This window comes from Lactuca serriola, chromosome 8, assembly GCF_051521515.1.
Source record: "Lactuca serriola cultivar US96UC23 chromosome 8, Lser_US96UC23_V15, whole genome shotgun sequence".
NCBI lineage: Eukaryota > Viridiplantae > Streptophyta > Magnoliopsida > Asterales > Asteraceae > Lactuca > Lactuca serriola.
Genome location: NC_136415.1, coordinates 286,117,044 through 286,133,614, shown reverse-complemented (window position 1 = coordinate 286,133,614; position 16,571 = coordinate 286,117,044). Strand labels below are relative to the sequence as shown.

Below are 16,571 nucleotides of genomic sequence, written 5' to 3'. Positions count from 1 at the left end.
ATGCAAATAATAACTTCCAAGGTTTCTTCCTAACTAGCATAGCATAAGGATTATGAATCATAAAAGTACTAGTAGAAATACATACCTTTTGATGATGGTTGATTGTTTGGAGTTTGAGAGTCAAGCACCAATAGTGTGAATGCCTCAAATGGAATCACAAATCACCACAAACACTTGGAAAACTTTGAGAGAGTAGTATACTTTCTTGTGGAATCGGCCACCACTAAGTCTCACACTACTAGTGTGTCATTTCTTGCATCATATGCTTCTTTATATAGTGTGCATGGTTAGGGTGAAACCCTAATAACCCATGTCTTTTCCTTTCCAAGGATCCATGGGTTAAAAGCTCCATGGATCATCCATGGACTTTCATATTAGCTTAGCCCATTAACAAATGAGTATTAGCCCACACTATATAAAATATAATAGCCCATAATTTAATCAGTCTTCTTTTTAATCTTTAAATTAATTCATAATTTAAGACTAAAACTAATTAAATAACATGACTTCATATTAATATATTATAACTTATAATATATTAATAAATCGTAAGTATACAATTCTCATAAAATTATCCATAAATCGTTTGGGTGAAGTGCAACCCAAATGGACCATGCCGGGTCGGGTCAAGTATGTACCAAATAAGTTATGGACTTAGACACCTTATCCAACAGACTCCCACTTGGATAAGTCTAATAACTATATTTACGTATGTTACTTCAGGAACCAACCAACAATCGTAGCTCTCGAAAACTCTGTTGAACTATGAAGCGCCATTTTAGATAAGTGATCATATAATCCTCTGTTCTCATGATATCAGCCGGACAAATACATGGAACAACGTCGTGCTTATTGTCCAGCAGTTTGTTTCCCAATTTTCGATTTGTTTGACAAAGAACCTAATTGAACACATCAATTTAGTTCTGATCGGCCGGTACATAGGTCACAACAAAATCATCGAGGGGCCCAGATATCGCTTCTATTTCTAGAAGGAACAGATAAACTTCGACTCATATGCTTGTTCTACTACTTGTTGAATTGTACACAAAGGCACGTTTTATAACATCAAGTTACTGATGCGTTTACGTGCAATCAATGCACAACCAACTCATAGGTAACAACTCATATCTCTAGGTTTGAAGATTTATATGATATTACCGTCTCACGATCACTCGAGATAAATTCCATGAAGTGATACAAGTGAGCGTGGGTTTATTCCAATACTCATAACTTATGAGCACTCATGAATGTTGTAGCAACCATTGCTATGACTAAACCCATTTAGCCAGCTACAAAATCGATTCATGACAATCTTGATTCATACCTACTTCCAACATATGAACGACTGTGGAGTGTTTAAATAACTTAGTCATTCGGAAAGAATAACCTAGCTATTTTGGAAGTCAAAACATGCAAAGTGAAACACAATAATAATCGAATCCAATATGGTCTCAGAACCCTTTTGAATATAAATAGAACCACCTTTTATTTATCACCATATTGATTACACATTATTCATTGTATAATGTTTCAAACAATCAACTTAAGACTTGAATAAAACAACAGTCGTCCCATGCTCCTAGCATGTACACTTTGTTTTTCTAAACAATAGTTATGCCATACTCCAAGTATGCACACTATGTTTGTCTATGATCCTTACATTGTGATGTAGATCAATTGAACATGATTCCAATGATACTCATTTCACAATCCCAAATCCTTATTGTAAATGTGAGAATCCCCGATTCCTATCATTTACCAAAAAAACTGTTAGATTTTAAACTTTTATGCAATGTTCCTCTTGTAATGATTATGCACAAAGTCACCAAAACCTTGTCACCAGTCATTACAGAGTATTCCAAAGAAGGTCAACTTCTATGGAACGGAAGTCTCATATTCAAAGTACATTGCTTTGAACATCCTTCTTGCATTAAGGTTTTCTAATCTTACATAGATTGAATAACTTCCACCTATGGAGACATTTCCATAGTCCCATTTTGACTATCACTTCCGAACAAGAGTTACTTCTTTTCAGAATATGTCAATATGGTCATTTACGACAACTTACATCATACTTCCAACTGTCCCTAAGCAACCAATCTTTGGCGAACCTCATATTTTTCCTCGACAATTGCTTAATCACTTTAGTCATATCCAGTTCTAGACTTTTCCCTTCTCAATGCCTTAAGCATTTGGAAAATTTAGAAAAGATGAATATTATAGCACATGCAATCGATCCTATATCTGAAGCATATGGGACACGATTCATGATGTTTGACATAAAGACATGATACTAGACCAGTCTTTTGCTACAATATTTTTTATTTGCCATGTTTTCAAAATTTAACTATGAAGATGGATGCCGTAATCATAATCGAATTTCGAAAACGCAATATATATAGAATTTCTTCAAGTTGAACCATTCCAACATAAAATTCATACATATATATATATATATATTCTTGACTAAAGATGATTAAAATCTCAATCTAAGCTTTAGAATTGAAATGAAGTATAATTTCCTCTCCCTTAATTATAGCAAAACAACTTTTCAACCCCTGCAACTTCACGAATTGAAACTTTGTTTTCTATAATTAACATTGCTAACTTGCAACACCAAACGTAATAATCATGCTCCCACTAACATGATGATTATCAGCATAACACTTATGCTCCCACTAGCTCTGACATATTTCCAGAAATTTGCTGGACTTCTGAAATTTAGATTCATACACTCTTTCTTAGATAGCTCACATGTGTGTCTAAACAATTTTCAGAACTATGAAAAGGGATACCGTAATCATAGTCTTAATTGTTTAGACCGTTGCCGTTTCTCACAAGTCCATGTTAGTGTGCCGGTGAACCACACGCGCTCCACTAACGACTTTTGAAAAATGCAAATAACACAATTGATATCTACATAAAATCTACTTAGTGAAAGCGTTTCCTCACAAACCTTATGACACTTAGATTTTATAGTGTATGAGTTCCTATCCATGTGAATTTGTCAAAACCATAATCATAAGATAAGGTTAGTGACAAATTCAGCCTTACATGGATTAAACTTGTTCAATCTTAGTTTCTTGTCACCTTGGTAGCACAAGGCCCACCAATGATTCCAAGTTGAACTCTGATAACTCACATGCAAATTCAAACTTATTTGAAGTAGGTACAAAAATAAGAATTATGTCAACACGATAGGTTGCAAACCTTAAGTCGTGTGCTAGTGATACATTACAGGTTTTACTCTTGATTAAATCTTGAAACTCTTTCGGGATCTTTAAGGCTCCCACTGTCCCCTTGATATATAAGTTTCCCCAGTCAAGAACCATTCCTTGACAAAACAAATATTCAAGGTATAGTGTGGATTCTTATCAAGACTAACACTTCACACAATTGGTCTTAGTTGGTCTTTGTCTCATCCAAGACATCACAACTTACCAATCTCAAATGTACAAGAGTAGAAAACATTTTACTCTTACATTTGACTAGTGTTTTAAACCTTACTTTATGTCACTCAATGTTACAATCTTGGAGTATGACTCTAAGAATTGTTTTGGAACGAAGTATGACTCATCTTCTCGATCTTAACCAATCCAACAACTCATGACCTCTCTTCTTAGCCATAACAATGCACTAAGACGTCCTTAGAGTCTGAATTTGTGATATGGTTTCATAATCATTAAGATGATCATGAAATACGATACTAAAGTACTCTCCCATCCTTTCAGATTTGAGAAACTTTTATCTTTCTGCCTAATTTGATTCTTCTCATTTGTTTTGTCATACATTGTAACCTTTCCAATGTTACAGAATTATACTTAACCTTATAAGTATAATCATATTTACTAATCTTTACTAAATCATGACAAATCAATCTTTGTGGTGGACCTTGACCAGCGCACGCCCAGTGTACCTAATTCCTTAGTCCTTCAATTGACTCACATATACATGTGATCAAAGAATTAGTCTCAATTTTCAAAGATGAAAATTCTCATTCATCATACAATACAACTTGTATGATTCCAAGTTTCTGTCCAATTGAAACTTGGGTGATGAAAAACTTTCTTCATTTGGTAAATTCAGACACTACCACAAATGAAAAAATCAAATCCACTTTCCAATATTGCTATTACTGGAAACACATAAGCAACAATTTTCCACAGATGCCATTGTAAGGATATTTTTAAAATAAATAAAATTAAAACCCTTTTTTTTATTTTAAAACTTTGCGGAAAAACTTATCCTTACAATCCACATGAAAAACCTTGTTGTTATCTATTCATAAGCAATATATTATAACTCTTAAGCAACAGCTCATAATTCTGATTACCGAACCATGCGATCGAAACCCACCTTTGCAATCAGAATCAACATATACTTACTTTAATCTTCCTATCTTTTCTTTGATTCTTAAAAACATCAGTATGTGACCCATTCACATTATGTAATAAGAATCTCCAAATAGGAACTTAATAGAGTTAGACAGTGCACTTTACCCGAAGTAGAGTCAAACCTCTTGACTTGATCAGCCTTATGACCTTTCAGGTGAATAGGGCAGCTTCGCAACCAATGCCCCTTCCTTTGGCAACAAAACACATGGACCCTTTGATAATGGCACATGAGACTATCTCAGAATTTGCCTTTCTCTTTACTATTTGGTCAACCGAGTTGACTATAGTCGATCCCTTTCCATTGGGAAGAGAAATCCTTTTCTAGATATCCAATGCTACCATTGTCAATGTCCATGTAGACTTGGGAAGTTGTTCTTTTAATCAAATTTGCTTTACTGGTGTTCCGAATCATTGCTGATTCCACAACACCAAGCAAAAAGATAACACCATTAAGGGTCATGTCATAGTCCGTCTCATAGTAGTCCCAAAGAGACTCACTATGTTACTAAGAAAGTGATTGAACATCCAACTTTCACAAGACTTTGACACCCAACTCTCCCGGCTTGTCAATATGTGACTTTATCTCCAAGATGTGAGCACACATAGACTATGCTTGCCAATAGGGATTGAGTGACTTTAAAGTTTTCAAGAACTTGTGGGTGAGGGAGAATAATTGGAGGAGGTGGAGGAAGTGAAGCATGATGTTGAGGGACACCATCTTCAAGAGATTTGGGAAGATCATAGTTGTCTGAACCAGACATCTATAATGGGAGAAAAATCAAGTAAGTTGATTCAAAGTCCTTAATATAACACCCAATATGAAATATTAAGGCTAGGACCCAACACAATATTTTATAATTTGGAAGAGGGATGCCGTAATCCAAGCTATAAAATATTTGAAGGTAGGCGAATGACGATTCACCAATTTCCACCATGAAAAACGAAACAATTTATTAGGTTTTAATTGGATTTGAAATTCCTAGATCTTTTGAGATTCGTTGAACTTTTCAATGGCATGTTTCAATCTCGAGTGTGCCCTCTCAAATTTTGTGACTGGGATGCCGAGGATCACAAAACAAGGTGTGAATAACCATACCAATTCACTTGGTACCCTTTATATTATCACCCAATCAATGTGTCGGTTAACCACACACGCTCCATTAATCTATGACGAACATTAAGTCATCCTTCGTGATCCTTACTAGTCCAAGTTAGTGTGCCGGTTAACCACGCACGCTCCACCAATGACTTGGTAAGGTACAAAGTGTGAATTCCATGGGCTAGCACCAAATTCACATTTTTCCTAAAGTAACTAAGATTGGGAATTAAATAAAACATTTAGTTACTTTATAATAATCATTATACTTTTAATGAGAATTTAAAGTCATTGTCCTACCCGTTCGGCTAACGACCCTCCACCAGTCAAGCAAGCGGTGGGTGAGAGTGGACACCCATTAAGTTGCCATTTTATAGGCAACAACCTTATACCCACCTTATAGACCGGCTTCGTGAATGAGGCCTACTAACGGTAAAACGACTTGTTCTTATACATATATATAATAATTAACCATTAATCTTATAATAGTATAAGGGTAGAATTTTAACTTTTAAAACTTCTAGGGTATGGAATTAAAGTTTGTGTGAGACTTTACAAATTCCAAAACTTGAGGGCAAGTTTTGAACAATTCATAAACTTTTGGATATTCATAACTTATGAGTTTTAATTAAGTGTTTAATACTTTTAATGAAGAGTCTCATGGAAATCCATAACTTGAGGACAAGTTATGAAGTCCATAAAAGCATTTATTAGAAAACTCTTCAAGAAAATGTAACTTATGACTTCTTAAAAAACATTTAAAAGGAAAAACTTTTGGAATTCCATAACTTGAGGACAAATTATGAATTCCATTAAAACACATTAAGATCAAGAATTAACTAACAAACAATTTGCAAATAATTCCTATGATCTAACAAAACTCATATGAACATGAACATCCACATCAACATCAACAATTTCAAGAATCATATGAACACATATAAACTTGAAATTTTGATTATAACTTTGAAATTGGTCCACCATCATCATTACCACATCAAAAATAGGTTTTATGAGTCCAAAACAGTTTAAGGTAATGATTCTAGACCAATTCCAGCACCAAAACTCGAAGATATGCTGTCTGGGGGTCTAACTCGTCGAGTGCATGAACCAACTTGCCGAGTTGGATGAATTTTGTCTTGGACTCGTCGAGTCCCTTCATGGACTCGGCGAGTCTGCTGTGCAGACAGCACATAAACTTCGATTTTCAGCAATTTGCATCAAGTATTCAAGAAAACAAGCCTAGGCTCTGATACCACTGTTGGGTTTTGAGCAATCTAACACTTCCTAAGTGTGCATGCAACCCTAATAAACCTTGGATCTATGTTTTCTTCTAAAATACATGCAAATAATAACTTCCAAGGTTTCTTCCTAACTAGCATAGCATAAGGATTATGAATCATAAAAGTACTAGTAGAAATACATACCTTTTGATGATGGTTGATTGTTTGGAGTTTGAGAGCCAAGCACCAATAGTGTGAATGCCTCAAATGGAATCACAAATCACCACAAACACTTGGAAAACTTTGAGAGAGTAGTATACTTTCTTGTGGAATCGGCCACCACTAAGTCTCACACTACTAGTGTGTCATTTCTTGCATCATATGCTTCTTTATATAGTGTTCATGGTTAGGGTGAAACCCTAATAACCCATGTCTTTTCCTTTCCAAGGATCCATGGGTTAAAAGCTCCATGAATCATCCATGGACTTTCATATTAGCTTAGCCCATTAACAAATGAGTATTAGCCCACACTATATAAAATATAATAGCCCATAATTTAATCAGTCTTCTTTTTAATCTTTAAATTAATTCATAATTTAAGACTAAAACTAATTAAATAACATGACTTCATATTAATATATTATAACTTATAATATATTAATAAATCGTAAGTATACAATTCTCATAAAATTATCCATAAATCGTTTGGGTGAAGTGCAACCCAAATGGACCATGCCGGGTCGGGTCAAGTATGTACCAAATAAGTTATGGACTTAGACACCTTATCCAACACTTACTTGCGCGAAGGTCAAGGTCGAATATCAAAAGCCATCAGGACTCCTCCAACAACCAGAGATACCGGAATGGAAGTGGGAGCAGATCACAATGGATTTCATAACCAAGCTGCCCAAGACAGCGGGTGGGTTGGATACCATTTGGGTCATAGTAGAAAAATTGACCAAGTCTGCGCACTTCCTACCCATCAAGGAAACGAACAAGATGGAGAAGCTCACAAGAACATACATAAAGGAGGTAGTGCGACTGCATGGCGTCCCTATATCTATTATCTCGGACAAAGATAGTAGATTCACCTCTAGATTTTGGCAATCATTACAAAAGGCGCTAGGGACGAGGCTGGACATGAGTACAGCCTACCATCCGCAGACTGACAGACAAAGTGAGAGGACGATCCAAACTCTAGAAGATATGTTGCGAGCTTGCGTGATCGACTTCGGTAAATCGTGGGATACACACTTGCCTCTTGTGGAGTTTTCCTACAACAACAATTATCATACGCGTATCAAGGCAGCTCCATTCGAAGCCCTCTACGGCCGGAAGTGCAGATCCCCTCTGTGCTAGGCTGAGGTGGGTGACACTCAGTTAGCTAAAGGACGAGTTCCTGATAGCGCTCTCACTGGTCCGGAGATTATTCGAGAAACGACCGAAAAGATCGTACAGATTCGCGGACGACTAAAAGCCGCTAGGGATCGACAGAAAAGCTACGCAGACAAACGGAGAAAACCCTTGGAATTCCAGGTGGGAGACCGAGTCCTTTTGAAGGTCTCGCCCTGGAAAGGCACGATACGCTTCGGAAAGCGTGGAAAGTTAAACCCAAGGTACATAGGGCCTTTTGAGATTCTCGCCAGAACCGGCCCTGTAGCTTACAAACTCAACTTACCCCACAGACTAAGCAACATACACCCTACCTTCCACGTCTCAAAATTGAAGAAATGCCTGTCCGACGAGACTCTCGTGATTCCCCTCGACGAGGTCGAGGTCAATGAGAGCCTCAACTTTGTGGAAGAGCCTGCGGAGATTATGGATCGGGAAGTAAAACGAACGAAACAAAGTCGCATCCCAATCGTGAAGGTTCGGTGGAACGCCAAGCGGGGACCGGAATTCACTTGGGAGCGCGAGGATCAAATGAAACTCAAATATCCTCATCTCTTTGCTTAGTAGTATTGTAATAACTTATCTGTTTGAATTCTAAATTTAGGGACGAAATTCCCCTAACGGGGGGATGATGTGACAACCCAAATTTGTTGCCGTTACAAAATCCCGTCTTCACTAACGGAATTCGTCGTTATATATTATTTTCCGTAATGGTTGGAGTCGTCAATAAATAAATATCTAGTTATTAATATTTCTTGATATTATCATAAGTGATTATAATTTGTAAGTGTTAACCCCGTTTAACCAAATAGAGTTATATTACTTTTCAACCACTTCACCCGGGTAAAAAGATTTAACCCCGTTAAACTTTAGCATCGGGTAGCCGTATACCGGGTGCAATACCCGAGGCATATAAAATGAGAGTGAACACCATTTGAACACTCTTTTACCACTCATTCACTCTCTCTCACTACTTTCTCTCTCTAGACCCGAACCCGACTCCAAAACCGCGAATTCCGGCTTCCAGACGTAAGGGTTTCTTCCCTATCTTATTCTAAACATATTCTATTGCATTTAAAGGTCAAAAATCATAAGATTTAGTGGATTAAAGGGAGTTTACGGCCTAGAAAGCCTCTTAGGCCGTAAACACCCAAAACTTGGCCAAATGTTCCATTTTCTTTTCCTTTAAGCTTGGATATTAATAAAGGAAATAGCCTAGATGAGTTTGGACATGAAAACACAAGTTTTTAGGACCTAAAAGGGAGTTTACGGCCCAAGCTTGTGCTTAGGCCGTAAACACCAAATTTCCATGCTAATTTGCCTAAAAAACTCATCTAAGGCATGTGGGAATTAGGTTATGACCCTAGGAAATGCTTAAGGCCATTAAACAACACATTTTAGACCCTAAAAGAGGAGTTTACGGCCAAGACTATTCTTGGGCCGTAAACACCCAATTTCCTTGGTAAAAAGTCCCAAAAACTCACCTAAGGCCTTCTAGAATTTAACTAGGATTTAAGGGAGTGATTTGGACCATTTAACAATCCATTTTGAGGGACAAAAAGGAGTTTACGGCCCAAGCACAAGTCTGGACCGTAAACTCCCCCAAGTGACACCAAATGAAGGTTTTAAACCTCCAAATTAGTCCTAGGCATTTACTAGAAATATATGGAGTTGATTTGAGGCCTTAACTTGCACTTTTGGAGGAGGACATGAGTTTACGGCCAAGCCTAGGGGCTTACGGCCGTAAACTCCCAAGGAGTGGCGTTTGGGCCATAAACTCCAAGGGAGTAAACTCTTGGACTCCCCCGTAAACCCCTCTTGGCCTTGTACTACTCCCGGGAACCCCTTCTAAGCCCTAAAACCCCGAATCGATGCTAGAATGCCTAAATACTTTAATGAAAAGCATAAAATGATGAATTTCTTGTAAAATACATATTTCATATGACATTAGGGTCCTAAAAGGTGCACAAGTCGTTATTTGGTACAAAACGCTCAACCGACACTTTCACCTGATTTACGCGATTTCAGGTGAGTTCATACCCCTTTAATGAACCTTTCAAATGTTTTATATGTTTTAGGGGGGGATACAAGTCAATTATACATGTTTATGGAAATTTATACAAGTCAATTATTCATGTTACGGAAATTAATCACATGTGATTCACTATCCGTAGTTCAAATCACATGTGATTTACCACTATATTTTATAAAAAGGATTTTCGTTTTCAAAACTATTTTGGATAAAAGATCAATTTTCTAAATGTTCCCTTTTGACAAGATTTTTATTAAATAAATTCCTTATAAAATGTAACCACACTAATATATTTATATAAGTAAGACTTGAAGGACTTAGGACCGATAGCTCGCCTTATTTCCTGTTCTTGTTTGATTGTGGGCTTAGGGTAGTTGTTATCCGTCCGACTGTCGTTGATTTCTTAGTTATATATCATATATATTAGTGTTGGATACGAGTGTTTTCAGTTCATTCGATGTTGAAACCACTAAACTGACAAGAATCATACGCACTAAGTTAACTATAATAGGTATAGTTATGGCCACTATTACTCGCTATAACTACTACTCTACACACTATAATACACTCTATTACGATACTATACACTAATAAGAGAACACACTACGAGTTATACAAAAGACTACTACACTATAATACAAGAGAAAGCATCAATCAGGAGATAACACACTAACTCACTACGAGATTCTCTATTTGCTACGCACTACGCCCAGAGTTTTCCGACAGGAAGACGACGCTATATGTATAGATCTATACGGGGCAGACGCTATTACATCCCGACTGTTAACTACAGTCCGAGCCGTACAGGCCCAGGGATGCCACTACTGCATTACACTGTGCATGACCGGGAAGGTCATGGGGTCCTCTACTTCTCACACTATCGGTAACATACAAGAAATACACTACAACTACACTAAAATACTAAACTAAAAGTTAAGTTAATATCCCGAAGCAATCAAGAGTCTATCACTAAAGGAAGTTTGCGCCACTATTATTGACTTCAGGCATAAATTATCATATTGCATTACTTATTGGAGATTTAATATTACACTTTCACAATAAATGGATTTCAAAGGTGAAAATTTCATGTTTCTTAAAGGTTTTCATTCACAATGTATTTCTGGAAAATATAGGATTTTCTAGGTTTTTTCTACTACTTAAGAATGTAAATTGCAGCTTTTCATACTATCGGTTCTAATGCTTTTTATACAGAAATCTAACACTAAACTCTTATGAACTCACCAGCTTTACGCTGATATTCGTTTTCAAAATAACTTGTATTCTCAGGTCAAAGATAGACAGTTACAGGTGCAGCTTTTAGAGAAGGTGGAGCTTACAAGATCCATCTCTTATTTTTGATTTACTTTTGGTGTTTGTTGAACATTTCAAAACACATTTGTAATTAAATTCACTATGTAATGCAGTGGTTGAATGTTTCTTGTTTTTACTATTATGCAATTATGATGATACTGTACATGACGTCCTCCACCCCGAAACGTTTTCCGCCGTTATCGGTTTTGGGGTGTTACACATGAAGATGCATCGGACATAACCAAATGATAATAATTTAAAAATGTATGAAATATAATAATAATAATAACTAGTGAGCGGGGATCGGATATGTATTCGGGACAACTAAACCCAAAAGAACTAAGTGGAAATCAATACAAGTCCACCAGCTGAACGCACAGGGTTCTCTCCAAAAGTGTTGAATTGTATTTTTTCAGACATTAGTTGGTAATCCATCTCCAACTCCCTGGATGTAATTATCGATTCATGAGGGCAATATTGTAAAAATCCAAGACTTTTTCTATTAAGTAGTTACGAATTTCCATAACTAATCTCTGAATACCTTCTGTCCAATACAATTACTTGTTCCCTATAACAAATTATAATGGTTTTGTCACCTGAAAAAACAAATAAAAATTATTAAAAGAAAGTAAAAAAAAAGTTAAAATATTTAGTCTCTATATATTCTACATGGATATCATCGTCAAAACCAAAAGTTGAGACATGTTGTGGTTTGGAAAACTTTCTAACTGAATGAGGACTTTTTCCCCATAATTTTACTTCACATCTGTCATGAACTCATTCATGACAGAGCATCGAATAAGATGGGGAAATAGAAACGATAAACATCGTCGACACTAACCTTATTTCTATTAATTAATAGTAACGGAACCGACCGTCATTGGAAAAATACAGATTAAGAAAAAAAAAATTCTAAGAGGTCTAATAGAAACACTTTACTGTTGAATTGGGAACTATGTTTTAATATAATTATATAATTATATAATATATAATAAGACAATAGATATGATAACTGGATCCATGGGTGAGATATACAAAATGACACTTTTACCCTTGCAGCCAATAACAACATGAGTTATGTGGAACCAGATGACTAATAGCAATCTTTGGTAGCAATAAAGTGAAAATATTTTGTCAATTTTTATGTCATAAACAAAAAGCTAACTTATCATGGTAAGGGAATATTATGTATTAATGAATATTGGAAAAGATCTTTTTTTTTTTAAATGATAGTATGTTCATAACTGATATTTTGTAAGGAATAAACTTTTTGAAAGAACCTTTTATTATTTGTTTACAGCATAAGAGCCAAAATGCACTCCAATATAAGCAGAAAACAAATCAAAAGGGTATTAAAAGTTCCTCTTCTGGAAGTACAGCAGTTATTCTCAACCACCTTCAGGCATCCATGTCTTGTTGGAGCAGTATAAGATACACTAATACCTGCATATCAATGGAAGCATGCCCAAAAACTTAGTAACAATTAACTATAATTATTGAACTTCTTTATGACATTTGTCTTATTATTCAATGTTATTTCAGTTTTCTTGCATAAATCCCTACCATATGCAATGCATATCATATGGCAGCTCTTTTCTGCAAACTACTTAATCGATTGCTTGATGAAACATAATCCATATGTAATTTCTAAACAATAGTGACCAGATTTATACAGAATATACTGATAGCTTGAAACTGCCAACAGGGTAAGTGAAGCTCCACTAATAATATTACCTGTTATATAAAGTGTTCACCTGAGGCAAGTAGAATGCTGCAACTATTGAACCAAATATAATTCACCATAAGGAGATCGGATTGTAGTAAACCAATGTTTCTTACTCTAAGTTATGTTGCAAAAGTAGAAATTTAAAACCCGGAAAACGATATCATAATCAATTAAAAAAAAGATGGAAAAATATTAAAATTCCATATTTTAAAAACTTACTTTTGGTGATCCTCTAAATCAGGTAGATCTTTAGTAATGGTAATTAGTAACGCAAAGAATGTCAAATACTGTGACAATGATGAGAAATGCTGCAACAGGAAATCTTTTCATTCCATATGGTGGAACAGAGTAAATGGTGCCCAGAAAAAGACTAAGATAATCTTGGACAACATTTGGAAAATTGACTACATAAAATCTAATTATTTTCCAACTGTTAATATCATAAAAATATATTTACTCTTTTTTCTACAGTGATCCTCATACCTTGATGTTGCAAGGAGTTTTGTTAAAGTTGCTAACAACGAATCTAGAGAAAATTGTTTAAATGGATACACTTTTCTGTTGGAATCATCAGAAAAGTTAATCCTTTTAGAGTTTATTCTCTTTTTTATAATTTATAAAATCTTATGTTTATAAGCTGTTTCACAGTATAAAGTTATTGAAAAGTTGCAGTCATTACTTGAAACACACCAAATAAATTGAAATTTTTAAATATAATAAATTGGAAATAAACATAAAATATGAACTAATAAGTGAACAAAATTTTTAAGTCGCATCCTACGGACTGGACTAATATGCAGCATTGGCTGGTTAAAAAATTCGTTGCAAATGAATTTTAACTCTCTAAAATTACATGCATCAACGAAATTTTTTATCGTTTGTTAGAAATCTAGTATAACACAAAGCAAGCAACAAAAAAAACCGCAAACCCATCTATCTGTACACACTTGGGAACTTGAGTCATACTTTCTTTGAGACGTTACATCAAACACTTGGGGTGCATCTTTTGTAAACCCGTAAAAAACCGCAAACACATCTATCTGTACTAACCTGGGTAACAAACAACAAAGCAAACGTTCTCAAATGTAGAAAAACAAATTAAAAATGCAACAAATTAGTGGACTACCTGATTTCAAAGGTAGAGGTAGATGTGGTACTATGGTTGATATCAAGAGCAATAGTGGAGGGTCAAGCCAAGGAATCCATGTAGGTAACCGCCACATTCTCCAGTCTTTCCACAATTACATGAAGAATATGATGAGGGAAAGGAAGAAATGGAGTCATTATTAGGTTTATCACCAGAAAGAACACCGAGAGCATGGAGTCAACATATGACAGAGGGCCGAGGGGACAAAGTAGAGCAGAGAGAACATACCTAGAGGCCGACGACAAACAGAATATCCATAGCGAGCAATGGAGGCAGCGATGATGGTCGTCTAGAAGACAAATTGAAGAAGGAATCATCACCCAAATACAGAAAGTCGGCGCTTTGGCTTAATCAGAGGAGCAACCTGTAAAATTTAGGGAGTGAAAGTTAGGGCAACAATAACAAAATCGGCGTTGTCAAAATCAGTAGTGAAAAGAAACTGGAAGGTCGGCATGAGGTGTGCAACAGAAGCAAAGCAAAAGAAGAAGTCAACCGAAGGAGAAAAGCAATGGAAATTAACCTAAGGTGATGGAGGAATAAGCGAAAGAGACGCGTCTCCTCTCAGTTGCATATCGGTTGAGCTTTCTAGGTGTCGAACGTCATCATTTTCCACCGTTTCTCAATTTGTACTACAAGAGAGGTAGAAAAAAAAAGCCCCGATACTGCAAGCGAAGTAGAAAAGGGGCCGACTAAATTGCACAGGCGGTGGAAAGAGATTCGTGGCAAGCAGATGTGAAGCGGTGGAAGATTTCATCTGTTGGGGAAGGATCACACGCGACCTATAAAAATAAAAGGAAATTAATCATAAAAAAAAAGCTAAAAAGCATCCGTGCCGTAAACATCGACGGTCGTAGGCGACGATGTTGAGAAGGGGAAACGACCGGTGGTTCTCCACCAAACAAATAATAGTAGAGAGAGGGCGACATAAAACGAAGAACAAAAGGTGGGGAAAAGCAGCAGAGTAGGAAAGGAAAGATGATGGAATCGGCTCTAGAAACACACTTGAAGACAGTAGAACAAAACAGGTGAGTACTACAAAGGTGGAAGGAGTCTGTGAAAAGGAACAAAGGGAAGAAGAATTACACGAATCGGAATGTAATTGGGTCAGAAAGCGGGAACAACAGGTGGTGTGGTTGATCAAGGGAAAGAAGATTGGGGTGGCTGACGCCGGTGGCAATGTGAGGCGTCGGAGATGGGAAGGGTTTTTGAAGAATGGTGGAATCAGTGTACTGATCCGGGAGAGAGACGACGATGGGAAAGAAAGTTATTGCAAGTCGATGTCGGTGGGATACAGGCGGAATGAGCAGACGTCGGATAGTTAATGGAACAACTAAGCGGTGGATATAGAAGACACCACCACGTAACAACACACGTGGACACATAATATAGAAAATGATAAAATATAACTTTTTAAAAGAAATGATCCAGAATCGCAATCACACACATAAATGGAGGACCAATTATGCCAAAAGGTCAGGAAGGTATAAATTTAATATATATATATATATATATATATATATATATATATATATATATATATATATATATAATAATAATAATAATAATAATAATAATAATAAATAAATAAATAAACAAAATTTTGAAAAAAATAAATTTTAACTAAACAACATTCTAGAAATTGAAACCCAATTTCATATAATATCACTAGAATCTAATTTCATATTCTGTTTGGTTTGCATATATGTCACATGAATTTGATTTCAATGAGCTAAGATAACAAAATTGTATTTATTATTATTATTATTATTATTTTTGCTTAAATTTACTTTAGTTTATAACTTATATGTAAAGATATTATACAAACTATAAAAATAATAAATAGTGGTGGTGGTGGGTGGAGACGACGATAATGGTGGGTGATGACAGTGGTGGTGGGTAGTGTCGGTGGTTATGGATGGTTATGACAGCGATAATAATTAATGGTGGTGGTTGATGTTGTAGGGGTGGTGGTGGTTGCAATGGGTGATGGCTTGATGGGTGGTGGTTATTGATGTTGTCGGGTAGTCGTGGTGATGATTGTTGGTGTTGATAATAGAATTTAAATGGGATTTTAATTCTTCTTATTGTTGATGGAAGTTACTTTCAATTTCATTGATGTAAAAGTGAACTCTTTTAAAGTTTCAATTTCTTTCAAAAACTTGAACCACATATGAGAAAATTGTCAAATTAGATTTCAAATCCCCGATCATTCTAAAGATTCCTTTTAACAATAAAAGAAATCACATACTC

At 35.8% G+C, this 16,571-nt stretch overlaps 1 long non-coding RNA gene across 3 annotated transcripts; it reads right to left on the bottom strand.

Moving 5' to 3' along the window:
- Positions 1 to 11,532: 11,532 nt before the first annotated feature.
- LOC145069767 (uncharacterized) lies at positions 11,533 to 15,631 on the bottom strand. Of its 3 annotated transcripts, none has more exons than XR_013689671.1 (6): positions 14,842 to 15,631; positions 14,550 to 14,685; positions 14,301 to 14,405; positions 12,729 to 14,224; positions 11,990 to 12,044; positions 11,533 to 11,893 (listed from the first exon to the last, which is right to left on the bottom strand). It is a non-coding gene; the product is annotated as an uncharacterized LOC145069767 (long non-coding RNA). The 3 variants fall into 3 exon arrangements; XR_013689672.1 differs by having other exon boundaries at positions 11,533 to 12,044; positions 12,729 to 12,891; positions 13,183 to 14,224; XR_013689670.1 differs by having other exon boundaries at positions 11,533 to 12,044.
- Between the last annotated feature and the right edge of the window lie 940 nt (positions 15,632 to 16,571).